Consider the following 20730-nt stretch of genomic DNA (forward strand, 5'->3'; position numbering starts at 1 on the left):
CTAGGTTGGCTTACCACCTGGAAAAACCTAGGGCCGCTCCTGGGGGTCTTTGATAACAAGGTCAACTGAATATTGCAAGTTCTGTGTTTATTATGCAGAATGTGCATGAAAAAACAAAGCATATATTCCCATCTGTGAAATATTCTTATAGTATTCATAAAATGTACATTGTCAAGGTTATGATTAACCACACATTTGGGAGGATTTGTGTTTTACTATGTCTGTTTTAAATAATGTTATTCCAGGCTTAAGCAAATTTTCAATTCCAGATGTTAAAGATTTAGGAAGCTGAGGTGTCAAAATACACTGTCTCACCTTGCCTTTCCTCAACAGCTGAAAACAAATAAATGGCATTGCACTGAAAGATAAAATGTTGCTGGAATTGAGCCCTAAAGGAAACAAGATGTGACATGCATTTGGTCATGCTTGCTGTGCCTGCTCATTTTTACATTCTAACAACATGATGATAATGCAGCAGAGCATTCATGGCACAAATGAATGTTTTGTCTTTACATTTTGGGGGAGTTGCACTAAAATAACCTGCTCTGGATGTCTCAGATTAATTAAATGCTGACACGTCAGCTAGATGCTGAGTGGAAAGGACTTACTAGCCCTTTTATATACATGTAAAGACAGAGTCAAGAACAAAATGCCCCAAGTAGATAACACGTTCCATTAGGTAAAATCAATATTCCAGGAATCTCTAAGAAGCTATTCAATTATATTGTAAAAAGACTTAAAAATTACCTAGTGTGAATGAGTATTCCTTTAGTGCCCTGAAGGATGCCCAGAGGGATATGGCTGCCAATAAGGAAGACTCATTTGTTTTCTACCAAGGTTTCTCCCTTTTAAGAATAAAACAGTTAGCATTCACCAGATTTTCTTTCTTTGACTGGAGGGCAATTATTTTTAATGACTGCTGGTCTTTTAGCATAAATACCAAAGGAAAACCATACTTCTCTGTTTAGGGCATAGAAAAATATAGCATGTTACTTTTTCTAGCCATAACAAATACCTTATCACCCGGTGTCCAAATGTCATGGAATCACTCCCAGGGAAGTGCGTATGGTATCACAGCATGAGACAAATAAATATGCACATGCTTGGAGTCTTGAATAACTAACTTTAATTACAATCGAGTTAAAACGATGCTGTATTTTATTTTAAAGTAAACTGATTTCCATAGGCATAGCAAGTGCTCATCTTTAGCTGGATCATACATTTTTTAATCTTTCAGTGTTATTTAAGGAAAAGTCATCTACTGAAACTGAATAAAATGTTTCAGAACAAACAGGACTGTTTGTATCTCAGAGTGCACAACTAACATATGGACATCATTACCATCTATGTCTTTATTACCATGAGATAGGATATGGAATTTTAAAAAATAGAGTTGACATATTTGAATGTCAAGAATCAAAAAGCTACCTTAGAAGTTTTAAGTTTTTCTGCATAACACATTGTATGGTGTAAATTGTCAGGTGTGATGTTTGTCAGCACTGTCAGTTTCCTGTTTAACCTGTTTAAACATTATAATAATGCTGGATAGTTATGCTCAGTCACGTCTTCTGACCATAACTAGGAAAAGTCCTTTCTGGGGGACTATAATACACAGAATCCCCCAATCACCATGGGTGGTGTCTTTGTTGGCAACTTATTCTGGGAGTTACAGTCCAAAAAAGAACTTCAATAGTTCTGTATGAATGCTTTCCTTGTGTACAAGCAGTGTGGTAAAGTGTTTAAGTACTGGACTTGGTCCTGCAGATCAATGAAAATCCCCACTTGGCCATGGAAACCCACTGGGTGTTCTTAGGCAAGTCACACTCTTCCAGGGCCCATCTGCACAGACCCCAAACCCGGGATATTTTCCAGTTGTCTGAGGCATCCAAATGACATCTCAGATTAATCTGGTTTAATCTGGAGTAAACCTAAATTTCGATCTGGAGCACAGCAAAGATCAATTCTGACAAGGAAAGATGTCCTGTCATTCCTTCCCCTCTATTGGTGTTTTTTCCACAGCAAAATATCAGCTGTAATCAATTTCCTTTCCTTGCCACAGATCATGCACATTGATAGTATAGGAATGAGTTATGGTAACTGTGCAATAGATAAGGATCACAACAGCTGAACCATGGACTTTGGAAAATATCTTTTCTCTTAAATTGCCTGTACTTCGTTTAAAGAATAAAACCAAAAGTCTACATCAGTTATTTAGTTAAGTACATAACTAACATATCCCAGCTAAACCTCTCCCCAAACCATGCTTTGATCACTGGAAGAATGCACCTCCTTCTCTCTACGTAGCTGATGCTTGGGAAAGTGAATTGGGGGAGTTTTGATTGTGGCAATAGGGTCACAATAATAGATTCACAGCAATTGTGTGTACAAAACTGTTATAGACAAGTAAATATAGAAAACTGTTTCATATTGTGTTAGTTATATAGTCACCTAAGTATATAGTATGAGCCCCCCATATCCATGGAACTGGTACCTGCAGTTGCACCTACCTGTGTCTGAAAAAATATGTTCTCTTTAGGCATTTTCTAGGTCTTCTGGGGTGATTCTATGGCATGCTTTAACCCAAGTAGCTGGTGCAGAATTCCAGCCTAAGAAACCCAAATTTAGATCCTATTTTTATAGAATAGGATTGATCAGGATCACATTATAGGAAAATAGAGGAAGATAAGGTAATGATGTCCTCCCCCCCTTCTGCCTTGCATTATCTACGTGATTGCTTTTCATAGCTTGTTTATTGTGGTTAGTGGAGCAGCTATAATATGGAGTGCTAGGCATAATAAATCTTGTCTTGTGCATGTCATGATTCTCATCATAGCCCTTGGAATTACAAGGTAAGCATTTACTTGCTGTTGCTTTGAAACAGCATTTAAATGATGAGAATAACAATGGTGGGCAATCTTTTAAACAGTTTGCTAGGGTTAGGCATTCAAAATGTATATGATGGTGGAACTGCTGTCATGATCACAAATGCCCCCTCCTAACCTAGCTCCAAACCCAACAACCACACTGAGTAATGGAGGTTATTCTGCTGGTGATTGAAGATGTTTCCAGTCCTCTCTTTCTCTACCAATAGTTTGTGCTACTTCCAGAGGTAGAATCACTACTACAACCCCTTGTTCCACTTCCATCACTCAGCATGCTTCCTGGCTGTTAAGGAAGGTTTGGAGAGTCAGATCAGGAGACGATAGTAGTTATATATTTGTATCTCCATCTCTGATATAGGAACTTGATCAACATTTTGTATAAGGGGCATTTTCATTGGTTCTAACTCAATTCATTTTATTGTAACTACTACCCTATACTCATTTATAAGTCTAGAAATTTTAATTAAAAAAAAACAAAAAAAACCAAAACCCTGGGCCATGTTAGCCATAGGTCAAGGTGATCATAGTACCTCAACTCCTATAAAAAGTAGCAATCCCCTTCTCTTAGCAGAATAGTGAAAGAGCTTAGTCAATCCCAGTCCATTATCAAAGGGTTATATCAAAATCCATAATCTCAGCCCCCAAACCTGCCCTCAACTTATATGAGTATATATGGTACCTCTTCCTGGAGTTCTTGTTGGACAACTGAGCAAGGTGAACACTATTGCATTTTTTTTTTTTAAAAAAAGCTGCCGCCTGTTAGCTGTGAATGCAGCAAAGACAATGCTATTTAATAATTAGGTTGCACATTTTTCCTCTCTTCTCTTCTTCCAATCTTTGTTTTTCCTGTGGCAGTTTGGACCTGAAAAACTCTCAAAGTAATTTTCTCCAGAGTGTGACAGAGTGTGACATATTGCTGAAGTGTGGAATGTGTAGAAGAGCAAAAATAAAATAATTCAGACAGTCCCAATAGCTCTAATTAAAGCAATGTCTTCTTACATTCTTTTGTGCAACGGGGACAGTGCTAAGGATAGCAGATGCAAATGAATGGATCTTAGAGCAAATCAGGCATGACCCTCACTAAAAGCAAAGATGCCTAGACAAGCATACCGTGGATACATCATGATATGACCTCAATGGAAAACACAATAATTCTCAGTAAATTAGAAAGCAGTGGGAAAACCAGAAGATCACATAACATAGATTATTTAATCAATAAAATCACAGCCTCAAATTTGCAAGATCTGAGTGGAGCTGTTGATGATCTTGGAGATCTTTCATCCATCAAAGCTGAATTGACAGCAAAAACCAGTGATTCAGCTGATTACATCCCATTTGGATCACTGTGATGTTTGAATGATTGTAACACACTTTATATGGGTCTGCCTTTGAACATTGTTCAGCTGGCCCAAAGAGCTGCAGCCAGATTGCTAACTGGAGCGGCATACAGGGAATGCACAACCTTCTTGTTGAAATAGTTTCACTGGGTGCTAGTTTGTTCCAAACATAATTAGTAATGTTGATTATGGCCTATAAAGCCCTTTATAGCTGAACTCCAGGTTATCTGAAGAAATCTATCTTTCCATATGAGTCTGTTCATATTTTGAAGTCTTCTGAGAAGGCCCTTTCCCCTGTTCCACAACACTTAAATATATATTTGGTGGAAAAATGGGAGAGGGCCTTATCAGTGTCTGCTCCCGGGCTCTGGAATCCCCTTTGCTATGTTTCTATAGGCAGAAGACCTTTTTGTTCAGGCAAATCTTTGAGGTTGGATAGACAGGATCTTTCAGAATGTGCTGTTCTCTTGATTTTTTTGTTTTCTTTTTTACTGGTCCCATTTTTGAATGTTTCAAATCCTATTGTTAGTTTAATTATGGATGGAATACATAATTACCATTATGAATGCTTAACCATAACTGATTCATATTCACAATGTCTATGAATTATACTAGTGGCAATAGTGTAGAGAATACATAGGGACCATAAAAGCCCCCCAATCCTGCCTTATCAAGGCATCAACCACTGTGAGTGATGGAGGTCTGTTCTCTTGTCAGTTGAGATACAGCAGATTGATGTTTCCTTCTAGCAATTTCTGGTGTAATAAAAAGTAGTGGCAAGGGTCCTCCTCTTGACTGATGCACCAGAGATTGCTGCTTGGAGTGGGATGAAAGCAGTCTGCACATACTAAGAGACAGGAGAACAGCAGACACTATAAAGCAAGAATGTTATGGGAGGTGATGGGCCAGCAGACACTATTTAACTAAGTAGCTACTATAGAACTGTGGCCTGTATTTAAAATGTTTGTACGTTGTTAATGTTTTCATTGTACTGGTTTTCACCTTTGAAAGATGCCTCAAGTCCTGGACTAGGGAAAAATGAGACAGAAGACAAAGGAGGAAGAGGCAGCAGCAACATCACCTCCCATATATTTCTGCACACAATAATTTCTGAAAGCATTTTAAAACATGTGAATACCAAACAAGTACTGCATAGTAATGTTTCTTTTCTCCACAACAGGAGAAAACAGAAGAAATAATTTATCTTCACTTGCACAGATGAAGCAGTTTAATATTTACATTCCCTAGATCAGAGCACTGCTTTCTAATCTCCCTTCCGCCACTCCTTTTTTCTTTATTCAGAAATTGGTCACTTTTCTCCTTTACCTTTCTACCTTTTCAACAGAAGGGATTGCACAACTTCAAAATGGCATCTCTTCAAAATTCCTTCTCCTTACAATTCCCACAGCACTCATTTTTCTGAGCCATTTAGGCTTCAAAATTTATATACACAATATTTTTGGCATCACAAAGTGGAGGAGGTTGGAATTTTTCCCCATTTCCTTGACTGGCTGTAAAATCAGCCTAGAAATTATTAGACTTGGACAGAGCTACGCAAGATCTCAAGTGTAAAGATATATAATTAATGATCAAAGACAGAATAATTTGTGTCATAACATTTCTGATGAATTGGTATGGTTGTGAAAACTGTGCAGTGAAGAAAACTGATAGGAAGGTATTAGCTCATTTGAAATGACAGTTCTGTGGATACCACGGAGAGCCAAAAAGACAAATAATTTGATCCTAGAGCAAATGAAGGCTGAACCCACCCCAGACAGGGTTAAACTGGAGATATTATCCTTTGGATGTATCATGGGGTGACATGACTCATTCGAAAACATGATAATGCTAATTAAAACAGAAGGCAGTGGAAGAAAGGAATCAGGTGGATTAATTTGATCAAAGAAGTCATAATTGAGTAAGGCAGATGGTTACTGAGCTCTTGGAGTTCTCACATTAATGTGTGGATGCTTATATTTTCATTCACCTGTCAACCTACGGTAACTTCATGAATTTCTCATAATTTTCATAGGCAAGGAATATTCTGAGGTGGCTTTACCAGATCCTTGCTTCGAAACTTTACCTACAGCAGCTGGTAACAATAGGAAGAACTTCCTGATGGTAAAAACTGCCTTGGAAAATACTTTAATTTCACTGCCCATGATGAGTAGTTTCAAGAATTTAGTCTCTCTAGTGGCAAACTACTACTTCCACTTTGAGACATGTTTTTCAAGCTTTTCCTTGACCAAACAAAACACTTGACAGTTTATGTCTTTAGTAGTTCTGTGCTTTAGAGTCCTTCTTCAGATTTCTCCTAGACAGCTGGGCAGCTGGGCCCATAACTCATGTCGCACCCAGCAATTAGGGTTCTAAACACGCAACCCCCTTTCTTAGGAAGCTTACCCATCCGGTAAAGGAGAATACGCAAAAATAAAACTGTCTCTTTAACAAAGAAAAGCTTTATGTAAAAGTTTTAAACTTAGCAGAGTCCTTGGATTCTTCAACAGCTTTCACACGATGACTAGTAAACAGAAAAAGTTCTTATCTTCAGATAACAGTCTTGTTCTCCAGACGTTACAGCAACTTGGACAAATCAGCTCTAGCAACTCCAGCTCATCATTCAATGTTCAAACAGTCACCAATCAACATTCGACCTCAAACTCCAACCTCTAGTAACATGATGTACTCAGTCTCTATTAGTAGTACTCCATCTCTAACAGGTGGCTTGATTGCTGCTGGCCATACAGTGTTTGGTCATGATACTTACAATCACTTACTCATTTTCACTTAAGAAATGATATAAAACTCTGACAGTGAAGTCTCCTTCTCTGGAGGTTTTTAAGCAATGGCTGGAAGGTCACCAGTTGGAGGTGCTTTGGTTATATATTCCTGTATGGCAGTAGGTTGGACCAGATAGCCTTTTTCAACTCTATTCAGAACCTGCCCTATATTTTGGCGATACTTGAGCTGGAAGCATGCCATAGAGTTCTTCTGCATACTCCAAACAGTAATAGAGGAAAGTATTTTTTGTCACATGAGTAAGTGAAACTATAGATCTCAAATCCATGGATAAGGGCATTGTACTGCATTCAGCACTCCCACATTCACAGTCATCTTAAATTGAAGTACACCTGACCGAAAATAACAATTAATAAAATATCTTAGATTAAAACAATAAACAGAGATCCTGCAGAGGTCCCAGGGAATGACATCATTACTGTTTTTCCAGTTGCAGGTACAATGACATTTGGATACTATTGTCTCCACCTTTCACCAGCCAATGGAGGCTATTGTTGGAGGACCTGCAGCAAATAAAAGATGGACTTGGGAGGATTTGAGTTGTTGCAGGAGATTGGTAGAGAATTGCTACCTCCATGGCAATCTCAAAAAACACACACTTGCATAGATATAAGTTGTATTTACCTGCATGTAAGTCATCAATAGGATGCTAGTCTAATGCTTGGTGGTCATACTTAGATTGGAGTTGTGTGTTTTCCGGGCTGTGTGGACATGTTCCAGAAGCATTCTCTCCTGACATTTTGTCCACATCTATGGCAGGCATCCTCAGAGGTTGTGAGGTATACTGGAAAAACTAAACAAGGAAAGTTGATATATCTGTGGAAGGTCCAAGGTGGGAGAAAGAACTCTTGTCTTTTGGAGGCCAGTGTGAATGTTGTAATTAATCACCTTGATTAGCATTAATGGCTTTGCCAGCTTCATGTCCTGGCTTCTTCCTGTCTGGGAGAAATCTTTTGTTGGGAGGTGTTAGCTGTCCCTAATTGTTTCATGTATGGAATTCCTCTGTTTTCAGAGTGTTGTTCTTTATTCACTGTTCTGATTTTGGAATTTTTTAAAATACTGGTAGCCAGATTTTGTTCATTTTCATGGTTTCCTCTTTTCTGTTGAAATTGTCCACATTGTAGTGGATTTCAATGGCTTCTCTGTGAATCTGACATGATAGTTGTTAGAGTGGTCCAGCATGTCTGTGTTTTCAAATAATATACTGTGTTCAGGTTGGTTCATCAAGTGCTCTGCTATGGCTGACTTCTCTGATTGAGTTAGTCTGCAGTGTCTTTCATATTCCTTGATTCGTGTTTGGGCAATGCTGCCTTTGGTGGTCCCTATGTAGACTTGTCCACAGCTGCATGGTATATGGTAAACTCCTGTGGAGGAGAGATGATCCCTCTCGTCCTTCTCTTAATGTAGCATTTGTTGGATTTTCTTAGTGGGTCTGTAGATAGTTTGTAGGTTGTGCTTCTTCATCAGTTTGCCTATGCGATCAGTGGTGCTCTTGATGTATGGTATGAACACCTCCTCTGGGTGGATCTTAGTCTTTACTCTCATGGCCTGTTCTTGGCCTTACAGCTCTTCTGATGCTTAGATTACTCGCTGAAAGCATGTTACTCATGTATGATGTGAGGCATTGATTTCTAGGGTTCTCCTCAAATTATGACACCTATACTTCAACTCATTATTTTGAAAAACCCAGAAAACTCTGAAGCCTCATATATTGGTATTGTCACAGAATTACAGAATTGCAGAGCAAAAACGGACCTTGAGAATTGTCTAATCCAACTCACTTCTAGTGTCAGAATTCAGTGATGAAGCACCATAGGTAGGTGATCATCCAAATTTGTTTTTATAAAACCTCCAACTTCCACGGAATCCATTTCACTATTGAAAACAGATCAGATCCTGGACCAGATTGCCTGTGCCTATTATGTGTAAACCACAGGATAACCATAAAGCTGCATGGATTTTTATACTTTCCTATCATTTATTGCAATTAGCTTCCCTCTTTTTTCAAATGTACTTTGGAGCTTTTCAAGCTGGTTGTAAGATTTGCTTAGAGACACTGTTGTTTATCTTTGTTTTCATAAGAATCGGCAACTTGCCATAATCCCATTGGCAACACAAAGGAAACCTGAGGGAGTACATGCTAAAGAAATTGCTAGGCAGGTATAGATTTTTCCACTCAGGTCAATGGTTCAGATAATGACTAGTAATAAAGAAAATATTTCCAGCTATCCTTTGGGCTTAACCATATTGCAAGTTCAGATTGTCATAGGAGAGTTCAATTTTAAAACAAAGCAACATGTACCTAGAGGAATCTACTATATAAAGGGGCTCAAAAGTTTTTTTGTAAACACACCATTAATTTGTTTTAGTCTTAACACCCCTTTGTCAGCCAAAGGGCATGGTGTGGATTCAAATTTTAGAAGAAAGGTGGAGTACAAATACAATAAACAAATAAAACATATGTGGAGTAAATTTTTAACAAGTTTTTGATCCTAGAGCTGTGTTAGGCATTTGTTTCTTAAATCTATTTGTCCCAGGGAAGCCCAAGGATTGATCATAATTGTTATTATTATGTTGTTCTGATATGTTATATGTGATGTTATGTGTTCATAATATATTGAACACATACCCATGTGTCAAAGGTCAGATGCCAACTGAGAGCAAAATAGTTTATTTAAGTAATAACTCAAAAACAGTTCAATAAATTATTGGAGACTTAAAACACTTAATCTTCAGTGTTATAAAGCAGTCAAAACAGAAAAAATGCCAAAAACATGAACTGGCAAATAATCCGGATTAACTAGAGATATAATCCGGATTTAACTTAAAGTACTTGAACTCAGCCCAAAAGCTCAAAACGGGCTTAAAGTGGCAAAACAAACAAAGGAAAACAGTTACGAAGCCCTAAAAACTTCCCCAAAACCCAGGAGTACAACAGCGATTCCAAACTGAAGCAAAAACCCAAACCGGGCTAGAAGCTCTTTCTGTGAACGGCAAAAACAAATGAAACTGGAAGACGCTGAGGAGGTAGCGGCAAGCCGCTGCAGAGACAAAAGCCGAGCCAGGAGTTAAAGGAGCGGAGCGTTGTAACGTAGTTGAGCCGGTCCGAAGTCGGGACAAGGAAACAGCATCAGGGTTGGGAACGAAGCCAGCAGTCAGCAACAGTAGACAGCCACGGAAATGAGAACGTTGCCAAGCTGAGTTTGGGAGCGAAGAGATAAGCCAAGTCGAGATTCAGTCCAAGGTCCAAAGGGTGAAGTCGTCACAAGAAGGTCCACGTCACAGGATGGCACAAAAAGCTAAGACAACGAAGGCGAACAACAGCTAATGCAAAATAGTAATAACAGTGCAGTCCAGGAAAACCCACACAATTCCAACCCTCCGTTGAAGAATAACCCGGATCAAACTTACATCTGTTGCAAAGTCCCAAGCCAGTCTTCAGAATCACATACAGGAAACCCAATGGTGCCCAGCAACACCTTGCCACACGCAAAGAATAGTGGCCAAACATCCCCAATTTATTTAGGTTTCCTTGGGCGTCCAAATTTCCAGCGCCCTAGGATCAGGTGTCCCAAGTTCCTCACCAGAATCTGAGCTCCAAACAGCCAACGCCCTAGGATGAGGTGTCCCAAACTCCTCATCAGAATCAAGATCATCCTGCCCACACCCAACTCTATCCACACCTGTGGAACTACCCTCATTCCTCCAGGCAGACCATGTGGGATCTGCTTCTGAAGATACCCAAGCCTCTCCAGCATCTACAGCATCCATGGACCCAGATTCCTCCCCAAGATCCTCTGGAGCCCGTGCCCAATCTATGCCAACTTCCTCCATCACCACAGGTTCCTCAGCATCCATTTCCACCTCAAGATTCCCTCCCAAGTCCCCACATGAATCCTCCTCAGAAGACTCCTCATCAATCTCCCTGATTCTCTTCCTGTGTAAATCTTCCAGCGAGCCCTCCTCGCGAGGGTTCTTCCTTCCTCTCCTGATCCCACCATTATTACTCACAGCCTCAGAAGACCCACTCACAACACTATGTGCCCATATACATTGAGCTCAAGGGACAAAACGAAAGAGTTGGGATATAGCATGAAAAGAACAGAAAGAACCCGTTGTACCCAAATGAACTAAACAATAGAGAGGGAGAGACTTCAATTCAAATATATGAAATGATCAACGGAAAGGCACTTCAATTCATAGTTTACTCATAACATACATTCCAGTCAACAGTTGGATCTAGTCAGTGTGAATGACTTCAAGATCACACTTTTTAGCAACTAGATTGGTATTTTCCTTATGAGTTAACCAAATAATAAATATCATACATTTTGAATATGATTGCATCAAGAGTAAGCCATTTTGTCCCCATTTGTTTTTATATCTGATTAAAAACAATTTGTTCTGTGTTCAAAGAAGTCTCCTCTTAAGAATATACTTCAGGAGATTCCACCTGAACATTAGGAAGAACTTTGTCACTGTGAGAGCTGTTCAGCAGTGGAACTCTCTGCCCCGGAGTGTGGTGTAGGCTCCTTCTTTGGAGGCTTTTAAGCAGAGGCTGGATGGCTATCTGTTGGGGGTGCTTTGAATGTGATTTCCCTGCTTCTTGGCAAGGGGTTGGACTGGATGGCCCATGAGGTCTCTTCCAACTCTATGATTCCAGCTAGAATGCAGTCCATTCTATACAGGACTGCAGCTTAACGTTTTGTTAAAACATGTACATTATTTTCCCCAAAGGTTTCTGAGTAATGCATGTTAACAAAATGTCAGTTGGCCTAACCAGTTTTAATACATTTAATTATTATAGTCAACACAAAGTGACAGACACATAAAAAGTTTTGTGCCTGACACATAGAATTCTGCTCTATTATTTGAAACCCTTTCTTTAGGAGGATTACTACTTTGGGTAAGAATTAACAGCAGATAATAAAGGCATACAGACATTTAGGTTCTGCTCAGCTATGAATGTGTTTTACATGGAGGACATATTCAGGAGAACCTTAATGCATTTTGAGACATGAATATCACTATAATCTTGGATTTATGATGGCAATTAAAGATATAAAACATACGTAATAGGAAGAAAAACCTAAATTCACTACAGCAGTTTACTAAAAATATGAAGATGGAAAGAGTTTTATGATTCCATGTGTAGCTGCCTCTTGGTCTCTTTCAACACATTCAACACCTGCTGCCTTACTAGAAAGAATGAAATAGACTTTTCATTTCTTCTCCTGTTTTCTAGTCTAAACTTAGGGGTCTTGGTCACTCAGCTAGATGGGATTGCCTGGTCAGTTTGTGCTTTTTTCTGAGGCAGCAACACATAATCACTACTAAACAGTATAAAGATTATAGAAATTATAGGTTATAAACTGTAAACTGTTACAGGTTATGGATAAAAAAGAAACCAGTTATTCTTATAATCCAGCCATGTGGGTAGAATTCAGAGACATAGCTATTTTAGGCTGGAATGTCAGTGTGCAAAGGGATTATGAGCCACCTTGGAACTAACATAGGATTTTATCACATGAATCTGCTACTGCACAGTAGTGCCACTACAATTGACAATGAATAGAAACCAAGCTGTCAATATTTCCAATTTGACAATCGGTATCATGATCATGTTTGCACATACCCTCATAATTGGTTAACCATGAGGAGGAAGCAGATCAGTAGCAGAATGCACATAGGATCATGCCTGGTGATGGTACAACTTAAATGTTGGTTTGCCTGCCTCAAGCAATGAAGTCCTGAGAGAAAGAAGTTGTATTCTCAGTTCATCTCAAAGGTGCTACAAGATCCTTTTGCATTCAGCAATGTGATGATACTATCAATCAATACCCCATTCAATATAGTGGAAAAGAACCAATGCTGAATAGGTTTGCAGATATTTAAAAAAAAACAGTGCTGCACTTTCAGTCTTGAATGTAAGGAAGCTGGGGGGAAATTACACCTTCCGGAATTTTTTTGACAACAACAACAACTACTAATACAATAACAACTTTATTTATAACCCACCCTATCTCCCTGAGGAGACTTTGGGCAGTTTCAAACAAAGGATGGCTAACCTTCAATGCTATAAACAATACAAAATGAACAAATGGCCCCATGAATAAAACATCTATAACAAATTATAACAACTACTCACAAAGTTTAAATAATTTTAAAAAAGATATAAGTCTATGAAACCCACAAAGTAACAAAACTAATCAGTTTATAAACAGTTGAAATGACTATTGTTATATAATTTATCTACCACTATAAAAGTACAGGATTTTTGTTGACCCCTTTCTTCCCTTGTTATCTCATATTAACAGAGCAAAGCTTTCAATTTTGAAGAAGTTCCAAAACAAAGAGCATGCATTTTTCCTGCTCTCCATTTGCATTGTTCTTCGACCTTCAGAATTTTTATTCAGGAAAGTAGTCTTTCTGCTATTTACATCACTTAGCACATTTCTGAAGGTTTCACTATGACTACATTTAAGTTTATCAATGCATAATAAAGCAAGAAACATTTTTTTTGCTCATTGTCTATTTCTAAAGCTGTAGGATGAAGACAGAAAACACATCAACACAAGGGCCACATGAATGAATAATTTATTACGATCAACAGATCAGACAAAATGTCCACATAAGACAAGGAGCTACAATCATTGGACTATTAATGACAGGAAGAGGATATTTTTTGTGGTTTTGTCAAACAGTTACAGACACAGAAATGTAGAGAAACCCCCTTCCTCCCTTCCTCCCTCCCTCCCTCCTTTCTTCACTCTTCCACACATTACCCTCTCCTTAGGAATACATTGACTTTTCATGGGCAATAAATTCAGTGATGGTCTCCTCTTAACAGCTTAAAGATTAACTAGGAAATGTCTCTTTAAGTCACCTGTGTTAGTGTTAATTCAGAGTGGCAGCTGATGTTGAATTCCAATCACAGGGACAAATTATAATTCCAAGCACTGAGAAGGACCATTCACTTTACTTTCCATTATTTGTGACTGGCCTAAATCTCCCATGTAATACAGTTTAAATCTGTGAAGAGGCTACCTCTGTCTCTTCGACCAAAATGAAGTTGAGTTAATTTTAAAACAAAGGGTGAGTATTGCTTATGATTAGTATTAGTCATGTTAGTATTGCAACTGGGTATCAAAGATTCATAAGAAATGCATACATATATAAATAAAACAAGGGCTGTGAATTAATTTACATGGGAACTGGAATATAGAGAGACTGTCAAGTTTAGACCCAGAATATGTTTATCTGACTTTAAGAGGAAATTGAACATTATTCCATAGGTGTAGTCTGTAAAAGGTATCTGCATGCACTGGTAAACAAATTGAAACTGAACCAGATAAGGCAGAGGTGCTTGCCAACAAGAGTCCTAACCTAGGAATGAAGGTCTGTACGTTCTGGATGGGGTTACACTCCACTGAAAGACTGTGTTTGCAGCTTGGGGGTGCTCCTGGATACACCCTTCAAATATCAGCCCAGGTAATTGCGACAATCAGGAGTGCTTACTACCAGCTTTGGCTGATCCGCCAGCTGCGGCCCTTATTAGAGGACCTAAAGATAGTAGTGTACACACAGGTAACCTCAAGCCTGGACATCTGCAATGCGCTTTACATTGGGCTAACTCTGTAACAAGTTCGGAAACTCCAGTTAGTTCAAAACATAGATTAGTTACAGGAATATCTAGGAGTGAAAAGATTACACCTATCCTAAAGTCACTCCACTGGCTGCCAATTAATTTCCAGACAAATTACAAAATGTTGGTTTTGATCTTTAATCCCTACATGGTCTGGGTCCAGGTTATCTACAGGATTGCCTTCTCCCGTACAATCCACCCTGAACACTTAGGCCCACCGTGGGGTGGCTACTCCAACCAGCCAGAAGCCGACTTGTGACCGTCACCCAGAGGACCTTTTCATCAGCCACCCCAAGAAATGTGGAACGACCTACCAAAGAGCCTGGACAGCTGGATCAGTTGTCGGAATTTAAGACACAATTGAAGACCTATCTCTTCAGACAGGCCTATCCAGTCAATCTGAAGTTGTGAATTTAACCTGCATCTTACCAAGGTTTTTAACTTGTATTTTAACTCTGTGTATCTTGCTGTATGTCTTTTAATAGTGTTTTATCTCTTGTTTTAACAATGTGATATCTCGCCATGAGCTGTAGGGAGACAATTATTGTTGTTGTTGTTGTTATTACATAATCAAAATAATGGAGGACAGGGACACTATGCGTTTAACTGAGTATGATGGTTCTCTCTGGGAGTCCACCAGGAACTATCAGAATAACTCTGCTTTTTCGGAAATGTTTTAGCTTGAGTAGTGGAGACTGCTGGCTTTCATACCAAAGATGCAGTGACAATACTTTAAAAGAGCTATCCAGGGTCCTGAACCCTATAGATACAACATTTCCTATGGCCCCTTTAAAGTTTACACTAACTCCAAAAGGATATTCAGAAAACCACCAGCTGCCGCTGAGCTTGAGTGAAATTGTTCAGATGTCTGCCACTAAGCTTCTCTCAGAATAGTTTTCATGGAATCGAGAGCTCCCAGAGGGTTTCACAAACATTTATCTGGTAGACAGATACATTCCTCAGAGAATCATGTAATGCATTGCTGAAACGAAGTACAGCTTGTTACATCCAGCAAGTGTCACCAGCCCTGAGCCCCTTGTCAGTGTGTCAGCATGAGTTAAAATCCACATCATCAATCTGTGAACAGTAGGTTCATTTATTCCAGTCACATGGACTAATTGATTGAATCCTATTTAATTTGGAAGATTTTAATTTCTGATGACTTTCTTGGACCTTGAACTCTTCACTCAAACAGCTTATTTCTAATCACAAAATAACAGTCCCTTTCTTTTGATGTTTGTGATCAAGAAAGCATATTATGAATAATTTAGAAGATTTATTTTGCTTCATTTTCACTGTTCTCATTGACTCCAGTACATGCATTTGTCTATGGAGAATCTCAATGAATGCACTAAACCAGATAACTTTATTCACTGTTGATGGTAGACTGCCCAAATCTATAGATGCTCAGAATTAAATCCCAGTTAATTCATTGGGACTTATTCCCAAGTAACTATTCACAAGATTAGTCCCCTTGGGGAGAAGGTCAGAGTAGAAATATCAGAAATAAATAAGATTTGCAATTATAAGACATTCTTGAAAAGGGAGGTGGTGGGAATGGCCATAGTATGTTGCTTGCTCAAATCATTATAAAATTAAAAATATGCAGAAAAAGAGTCAGAATTATAAGCTCTGAGGTGTGTTTTCTGAGCTGTGACTTGTGCACATAACAAAGCTGTGAAAAGCAAGAAGCATTTCCACTATGTTCTGCCACCATAATCATAGGAAACATACAGTGATATTACACAGAAATTTTGCCAACTGTCCAAAAACCAAACAACTCTCATTAACTGAAAGTATATTTTATAACTTCTTAAAAACCATTTTTGAAATTACATGAATGCTTTGAAACTAGCTAATATGACACAACTAATGTTAGGTGCAAAGATGTGTCTCAGAAGCATTTAACATAAGAACAGAAAAATAGCCATTAAAAAAAATTCTCCATCTGGTGACCAACCAGATGTCTATGGAGAATTAAGGCAACTGTCCTTGAGAGGCATGTTGCCTCTAATAGTAATAAATAGCCATCATGATCATAGACTCATAGAGTTAGCAAGGGTCATCCCGTCCAACGCTACTCTGTCATAGAGGAACAACCAATCAAAGCACTGATGATAGATAGCCATCCAGCCTCTGCTTAAAACCTCCCAGAGAAGGGGAGTCCACCACACTCCAAGGCAGCATAGTCCATGGTTGAACAGCTCTTACTGTCAGGAAGTTCTTCCTGTTGTTTAATGCAAAGGTTCTTAAACCCTTTCAGCCACAGAACCCTTTTTGAAGCAATTTTTTTAATGAATTCCCAATAAATGTTTATATATTATATTATATATATCAGGAATGGGCAAACTTTTCAACGTGTTGCACTTTAAAATTTGACAGACGGGCTGCGCCAGTGGCAGATGTGTGGTCATTGCCATATATCCCATAGTGAAATAGTAAAATACACTCCCACAGCATGTAGTGATGATGGTCAATAATATAAATGACTGCTATATAGGATTATACAAAGTTATGGTGGATAAGCAGTCATTATTGCCACATGTTAAGTACCAGGCAAACAGAGGCAGCATAGTGCAGTGGTTTAAGCATTGGACTATTACTGTGGGGACCAGGGTAATAGCCATAGAAAGCAAGTGTGGGATTTGGGCTAGTTACACTCTCTCCGTCTTAGAGGAAGGCAAAGACAAATCTTCTCTGAACAAATCTCTCTAAGAAACCCCCATGGGAAAACCTAATGATAGAGTTGCCATAATTCAGAGTGACTTGAATGCACATTTTTTTTAAAAATCGCCATATTGACAGTTTTAATTTCAATTCCTTCCAGTGTTGTTATTCAAACTTATGCGTACTTTCCATTAAGAACTTACATAAAGTGAAAAAAAAAACTGTACAAAGGTACTTTCTTCATTCTGGGCTTTTGCCTTTAAGATTTGGTTGGGCAAAAAAGTTGGTTTTGAAGTACAACTTTTATAACCTTTATAATCGTAATGTGCAATCATGAATATTGCAGTCCAACTTTAGTGGCCCATCCCCGCCCTGAATGAGGAAATTATCCGAGGGCCCTTCCAGACAGGCCCTATATCCCAGGATCTGATCCCAGGTTTTCTGTTTATCCCAGATTATCTGACAATGTGGACTCATATAATTTATTTATTTATTATTTATTTATTATTTATTTTATTTTATTTCCATCATTTATATGCTGCCCTTCTCACCCGAAGGGACTCAGGGCGGCTCACAATACAGTAGAAAAATAAAACATAGCAATTAAAACAATCAATTTAAAACAATCCAATAAATACATTTAAAACAGTATAATAAAATACTTAATCCATTCGTCCACATAAACCTTGCACGTAAACCTTAGTCCGGACTGAGTTAAAGCCATCATAATTCATTCATTAAACGCTTGTTCGCAAAGCCAGGTCTTTACCTTTTTTCTGAAACTCAGAAGGGATGGAGCCTGCCGGATGTCACTGGGGAGGGAGTTCCACAGCCGAGGAGCCACCACCGAGAAGGCCCTGTCCCTCGTTCCCACCAGCCGCACTTGTGAGGCGGGGGGACCGAGAGCAGGGTCTCCCCAGACGATCTTAAAGTTCTCATGGGCTCATAGGAGGAGATACGTTCGGATAGGTAAGTTGGACCGGAACTGTTTAGGGCTTTGTAGGCCAAAACCAGCACTTTGAATTGGGCTCAGTAGCATATTGGCAGCCAGTGGAGCTGACGCAACAGAGGAGTGGTGTGCTCCCTGTACGCCGCTCCAGTTATAAGCCTGGCTGCCGCTCGTTGTACTAATTGAAGCTTCCGGGCCATCTTCAAAGGCAGCCCCACGTAGAGCGCATTGCAGTAGTCCAAACGAGCTGTAACCAGAGCGTGGACCACCGTGGCCAAGTCAGACCTCCCAAGGAACGGGCACAGCTGGCGCACAAGTCTGAGTTCTGCAAAGGCTCCCCTAGCCACCGCCGAGACCTGGGGTTCCAGGCTCAGCGATGAGTCCAGGAGAACCCCCAGACTGCGAACCTGTGTCTTCAGGGGGAGTGTGACCCCGTCCAACACAGCCTGTAACCCTATTCCCTGTTCAGCCTTACGACTGACCAGGAGGACCTCTGTCTTGTCTGGATTCAATTTCAATTTGTTAGCCCTCATCCAGTCTGACACAGCGGCCAGACACCGGTTCAGGACCTGGACAGCCTCCTTAGTGACAGGTGGGAAGGAGTGACAGAGCTGGACATCATCTACGTACAGATGACACCGCACCCCGAAATTCCGGATGATCTCTCCCAGCGGCTTCATGTATATGTTGAACAACATGGGGGACAGTACTGACCCCTGCGGGACCCCACAAGTCAATGGTTGTGGGGCCGAGCAGGTGTCCCCCAAGGACACCATCTGGGACCGACCCTCCAGGAAGGACCGGAGCCACTGCAGAACAGTACCTCCAAGCCCCATCCCGGCAAGGCGCCCCAGAAGGATACCGTGATCGACGGTATCGAAGGCCGCTGCGAGGTCCAGCAGAACCAGCAGGGACACACTCCCCCTGTCCAGTTCCCGGCGTAGATCATCGACTAAGACGACCAAGGCTGTCTCGGTACCATGCCCCGGCCTGAAGCCAGACTGCGCCGGATCCAGAAAACCAGTGTCAACCAAGAATGCCTGTAGTTGTGCGGCCACCACACGTTCCATGATCTTGCCCAAAAAGGGGAGATTGGAAATAGGCCGAAAGTTCTCCAATTGAGTGGGGTCCAGTGATGGCTTCTTCAACAGCGGTTTGGTCACAGCCAATTTGAGGCTCGCTGGAAAACCACCACCTTCACCCACTCGGCCAACCCCTCTCTGGCTTCCTTTATCAGCCAGGATGGGCAGGGGTCTAGGATGCATGTGGTAGCCCTCACCTCTCCAAGCACCTTGTCCACATCGTCAGGCTGAACCAATTGAAAAGAATCCATCAAAATAGGACAAGCAGGTGCTCGTGTTACATCCTCGGAGACTGCCATTAATATGGTGTCAAAGCCGGAGCGGATCAGAGCGACTTTGTCTGCAAAGAACCGAGCAAATGCTTCGCAGCGGGCTGCCGAGTTGTCAGGGATCCCGTCTTGAGCGACGGGATTTAACAAGCCTCTGACAACCCGGAACAGCTCCGCCAGACGGTTCTTTGCAGATGCAATATTAGCTGCCAAGAAAGCATTCTTTGCAGCATCTATTGCCACGGCATATGCCCTGAGGTAGAGACACAGCCGTGTTCGGTCTGATTCGTTCCACTCTGAACGCCACACGCGCTCTAGTTCCCTCTTTTTTCGCTTCATCGCTGCCAACTCCTCAGTAAACTAAGGAGCTGGTTTAGCTCGGTTACTCGAGAGGGGATGTTCCGGAGCAATCGTGTCTACTGCCCTAGTCATCTCCCTATTCCAGAGAGAGACCAGGGCATCAACAGGATCACCAACCGAGGCGGCGGGAAACTCCCCAAGAGCCGTCAGGAATCCATCTGGATCCATAAGCCTCCGGGGGTGGACCATTTTAATAGGTCCCCCACCCCTGCGGTGGTTAGGTGGTGCATTCAGCCTAAACCTGATCAGGTGATGGTCAGTCCATGGCAAAGGAGCGATGGTAAGCTCCTCCACACCGCCACCTTCCTCCCATCCCTGGCAGAAAACCAAGTCAAGTGTGTGCCCCGCTCTGTGGGTGGGACCAGATACCAATTGGGATAGCCCCATGGTTGCCATGGAGGCCATGAAGTCCTGACCCGCACCAGTCAGGATGGTCTCAGCATGGACATTGAAGTCCCCCAGCACTAAAAGCCACTGGGACTCCAATGCCAGGCCCGAGACCACCCCCGCTAGCTCAGGTAGGGAGACTGTAGTGCAGCGGGGTGGGCGGTACACTAACAGAATCCCCAATCTGTCCCGGTCACTCACCCTCAGGTGGACACATTCAAACAAGGTTGACTGCGGGATGGGGCACCTGATCAGGGGGATAGACTCCTTATAGACCAGTGCAACACCGCCTCCCCGTCCTCCGGATCTTGGTTGGTGCTGCACGGCATACCCGGGAGGTTGGGTGAGATTGA

At 40.8% G+C, this 20730-nt stretch overlaps 1 long non-coding RNA gene across 2 annotated transcripts in view; it reads left to right on the forward strand.

Moving 5' to 3' along the window:
* Positions 1 to 13063: 13063 nt before the first annotated feature.
* The window catches only part of LOC103277899 (uncharacterized), a 107062-nt gene continuing 99395 nt past the window's right edge, over positions 13064 to 20730 (forward strand). For both annotated transcript variants that reach the window (XR_010002729.1, XR_505755.3), the window contains exon 1: positions 13064 to 14113. This is a non-coding gene — a long non-coding RNA (uncharacterized LOC103277899). The remainder of the gene's footprint in view (positions 14114 to 20730) is intronic.

Source organism: Anolis carolinensis, chromosome 2 (assembly GCF_035594765.1).
Source record: "Anolis carolinensis isolate JA03-04 chromosome 2, rAnoCar3.1.pri, whole genome shotgun sequence".
Taxonomy (NCBI): Eukaryota; Metazoa; Chordata; class Lepidosauria; order Squamata; family Dactyloidae; genus Anolis; species Anolis carolinensis.